General features: G+C 39.3%; 1 pseudogene; it reads right to left on the bottom strand.

The window, feature by feature from the left end:
* On the bottom strand, positions 1 to 5,149 carry LOC118818251 (annotated as a pseudogene).

Genomic DNA, 5,149 nt, shown 5'->3' with positions numbered 1-5,149 from the left:
TCAAAGAGACTTGGAGGGTCCTTTGGCCATAAGGTGTTTCTTGGTATTCTGCTCTGGCCTAAACATGATTATGAAACACTTGGGAGCAAAAATGCAGATAACTAAACCAAAGCTTGAGGCCAGAATAGCAAATATCTCTACAGCTACAGTGAACTTTCCAGGAGAGCTGACATAAGCTGGGATGAAGGTAACCCACACTGCACAGAATATGAGCATGCTGAATGTGATGAACTTGGCTTCATTAAAGTTATCAGGCAGCTTCCGTGCTAGAAAAGCCAAAATAAAACACAAAAGAGCCAGAAATCCTATATAACCCAACACAGCCCAGAAGCCTGTAGGTGAACCTAATCCACATTCCAGTATTATCCTTTCCTTGTATTGTTTTAGATTTTTGAAGGGGAGAGGAGGAGAAATTGTCAACCAAAGAACACAAATAAGGACCTGTATGAGAGTGAAGGTGAGAACACTGAGTCTCTGCTGTGGAGGCCCAAACCATTTCATGGCATTACTGCCTGGAAGTGTAGCTCTGAAGGCCATTAACACCACTATTGTTTTCCCCAGAATGCAGGAGATGCAGAGGACGAAAGGTGATCCCAAACGCTGTGTGGCGCAGCATACAGGACCACTCAGAGGGCCGACCAATGAAAGTAAGTGAGCAGAGGAAACACAGAGCCAATGAGAAGAGCAGCAGGAAGCTCAGCTCTGAGTTGTTGGCTCGGACAATGGGAGAAGTTCTGTGTTTGTAGAAGACAGCAGTCACACATACAGCTATGAAGGCCCCAGAGATGGAGAAAGCTATCAGGATGATGCTCAGAGTGTCGTTCCAGGACAGGAACTCCACAGGCTTGGGGAGGCAGCTGTCTCGCTGGGTGTTGGGCCAGAACTCAGGAGGGCAGCGAATACAGTTCAAAGAATCTGAGACATTTGAAAAGCAGATTTAAAAAAAAAAAATGAACCACAAGGAGGTTATAAACACAAACCATGAATGTCCCCAGTAAAGGTTACCACTATATTGTGATGCGCAACCTGTCTTGTTGCTGATCTCTCCTTCTGCACATTGTATACAGTCATAGCAGCAGACTGGCTTTCCTTTCTGCACAGCCTTCCTGGTTCCTAGAGGACAGCTCTCACTGCACACAGATCTTGGCACCTGAAAGACATTAGACACATGCAAATCATTCATAATTTCAACCCCAAGGTTGAAAATCATTGATTGGACTGGGTGATGAAAATGTAACATATTCAACAGTTTTAAACATATTACAGGTTTTAATATATATTTTTTTTCTTTTTTTTGAGTTCATGAAATTAGTGACTTACGATTTATTAGAGTTGTTTTTGGAGTTTTAAGTAAAGAGAACTGATCATGATAAATTAATTGTTGAGCCATTGTTAGAGTATAGAAATGTATAATAAAACTTTAGGCCTGCCGGTGGGCCCTGGCCATTTAAGGGGTTAAGTTGTTTGCTTGCTTCTGTTAATTAGATCATATTTTGCTAGTTTTTTGTCACTTATTATCAAATGAATGTAACCTGATTATAACATAAAAATCTTAATAGTTTTTCAGTTCAGCTAGTATTTCCAATATAAAGCTAAACAATTGGCAGTGGTATCTATTTAAACAGGTTATCAGCACACAAAAGCAATGACACCCTCTGTGATACCGTACCGATTGTTTTGTAGTCTATTGTTTGTTATTCATGGAGTAGCCTAGAGTTCTTTGATGCCAATATTCATATTTTGTTCAGCAAAGCACAGAAGTCGTTGTGAGTTAATTGTTTTCATTATATGTCCATTAGTAACATGTTATTTGTTTGAGTTAGTGGTAAAGCAGTCGGATTCCAAAGAATACTTCAGTAATCACTCAGGTCATTTTGAGCTGTAATTACTATAAAGGTTTAATTACAATGAGTTAAGAATTTTAAAAAGCAAATCAATATTTTGACTTGCATGAACTCAAAATACGTGTTTTACTTTTCTCAAACCTTTACATCATATGAAATTAAAAAATATGTATAACTAACTCCAAACGTGTATTTCTTTTCTTTTTTACTTTTGATTTCATGACTTCAACATGATTTTTTTTTTTAAGCTGCCTTTTTAAAACCTTTTGGCTACAAATAATGCGAGTGATTGCCATATTTTCTAATTTATCTCGACTTAGAGTCAAAGAGTAGTGAAAGTGCTTGCTCTACCTCAGTCTGTCCCCCCATCCAGCTGATAGCTCTGCTCATACTGAACTCCTGGCCTCTTAGTCTGGATGAGTCATAGTGACCCACAGTTACAAAATCCAAACCACCATCTTTGTTAACCTGCCAGTTTATGAGCTCGTAGACGGCCACAGGATCACCACTGGAATCAAACGAGACCTGAAAACCATTCTTTGTAGTGAAGTTCACTCTCTTGAGCTGGTCGAGTATCTGCAGTGGAAACATATAATTTGAACATATGAGAATGACACTGTGATTTGAACTGTGAACTCTGATGAATTGTTTTAAAGCATCACTAAATATACGATTTTTGGCCGATGAAAATTGGCATAGTGTATCTTTGTGAATGAGTATAAGGGCCATTCTGGTAGCAAATGGAATCTCACATCTTTGAAATCATGAACATTAACTCAAAATATTAATTAACCTCAGAAAAATGATCTGTTTATTTTTGATATTACTAAGTACTCAGTGTGAACCTATGATAATTCTCATTTTAGAATTTTTATTTTTGTGATTTTTGTCATGTTTTGAATGAAAAAAAAACAAACAAAAAAAAAACACACACGCAAAAGTGCCGTCACCAGCGATCAGATTTCAGGATTTTAATTGGTAAAGATATTAATATTAATAAAACTTTATGAACTTTATTATAATTTGAGAATGTTTCTGCTTGTTTTGGAGTGGAGTTTATGTATTAATATTTTTTTATAAAATTTGCCGCTTTGGTGGCGTCGCTCAAACACACATAGGTTCATATGTCAGTTGTATGTATATGTCATCATCTCTCGCCTCAGTACAGCAGCGGATGACACTCTCGGTTTGATGTAAATTAGCAAATAAATAAATAAATTAATTAATTAATAATAACTATAGGCCGCATCACGTATACGCTGCGTAAAATTAAAACACCTGGACTTCACAGATGCTGAAGTAATACCTTTTTAGACCTTCATCAGATTAAACTGTAAAAATGCATGACAATTATTCTATTCTAATCTATCCTAAGTTAAAATTATTGTAAACATGTAAAAGAATTTCTCATAATAAATCTTTTCCCAACATTTGTGCCAGAAATGTCATTACAGGAAAAAAACAAGAAAGCATTTTTAAGACTTCGTTTAAAGATATCTTGGAGGGAGAAACCCTAGCTCTAAGAAGTCGGAGACATCAGTTTTTATAATTCTGATGAATTTGCCTACAACACTGACACCTTCAAGTCTGTCATTCGTGTTTGTCATAAAACAAACAAACAACAAAAAAAAAAACAAAAACAAATAAAACTAAAATAAAACAAAAACGCTCCCGTTTGCCACCGAAATGGTACAATAACCCAAGTTTACATTTGCATATGCAAATAATAATGCAGGCTAGGGGGATGTTTTTAAATCAGTTTGTTACCTTCCATGGTGCGAATTTAGCGCTCTTGTCGCACTGAGTGTCATTACAGATAACACCGTGGATGGCATGCGCTATGGCATACGTAGCTTTGTACACCATGTTAGTGACGCGCAGCTGCGACGTGTCTGTATATGGGTTCTGTAGCGCGCGGATATCCTCGCTGCCGTCACATTTCCGCGCGGTCCCTAGGGAGCCTTTTAGGCTACAGCTGAACGAGCGCTCCCAAAACTCCGTTAGCAGAGGTGATTTCAGTGCTTGTTCTGGAGAGAGATCCAGAAGAAACTCACGAAGACCTGGAATCACTGAGCGGGGGATGCCAAATCCTATCGCCCCAGCGCACATGTTAAAGCGCAGAATATCTGGATCTATGATCCACGACTCGCTGCCGATCCACTGAAGGGGAGGCGGCGGCTGTCTTTTCAGTTCCTCCAATAGAAACTTAATGTCGCTTGAGGCAAGGAACGCTACTATTACCCGGGCTGTTGATCTGCGGATGACGTTTGCCACTCTCTCCAGTTTGCTGCGCGGTTGTGTTCTGTAGTAGGACTCGGAGTACTCCACACAGATTCCCTCCTCTTGCGCAGCCTTTAGAAACGACGCCATTCCATAATTCCCATAGTCTGAGTCACTGCGCACTGCCCCAATCCAGGTCCAGCCAAAATGCTTGACCATTTTTGCTAGTGCGGCCGCTTGGTGATGGTCACTAGGTATGGTCCTGAAGAAGGCAGGATACTGACGCTTATCGCTCAGACATGCGCAGGTTGCGTAGTAACTCACCTGTAAATCAGTATAGAAAAGGAAAAAAAGAAGCGTTTTTTGAAGACTGATTGAATTCTTTATAGGATGTAATATGGTTTTCCAGGTATTGTAAACCCAAATACTGCCACACTAGATATTTGTAATTATTTGGTGCAACCTATAATCACCTGTGAAATTCCAAAAAGACCCAGCATTCTGGCCATACTGATTGAGGGGGTGGAAGGAGAATCTCCCACGAGAGCAGGAACAGCTGCAGCTGCAGATTTGGAACAGGAATCAGTATTATTGTAAAATGGTTCCATGCCGTTAGCCAACTGAAATGCAACTTTAACAGCCATCGGTACGGCAGAGCACGAGTCGTGGATCTGGTATCCTAACGTGATTCCCGGCAGGAGATCTGTTCTGTTGTTGATCTCTTGGATGGTGAACTCCATGGCACGAGCGAAGCGCAGCTCTCTGAAATTCAAACTGTTTAGAAACATAAAATATAAAAAAAAACAGTTAAATGTTAAAAGTTATTTATTTATTTATTTATTTATGTTTTAAATATGAAAATAATTCAGTAAGTAGAGCATAACTGAAAAAAAAGACAATTGGATTATCGTTTATCTCGAATGCTCTCTACAACTGTTCACTCCACGCTCACAGACAGACCTCCCAGAGCACTGTGGCTGCAGTGGCTTTCTGATGTAGGTGTTCTGTTCTGAACTCATGTAGATATGAATAGAAAAAGTTCCCCCGATTATAAAGTCTCCATTCATAGAAAGAGCAGGCGTTTG

The sequence above is a fragment of the Colossoma macropomum genome, unplaced genomic scaffold, assembly GCF_904425465.1.
Source record: "Colossoma macropomum unplaced genomic scaffold, Colossoma_macropomum, whole genome shotgun sequence".
Lineage (NCBI taxonomy): Eukaryota > Metazoa > Chordata > Actinopteri > Characiformes > Serrasalmidae > Colossoma > Colossoma macropomum.
Note: the sequence above shows the minus strand (reverse complement) of the source record. Positions and strands in the feature narration are given on the sequence as shown.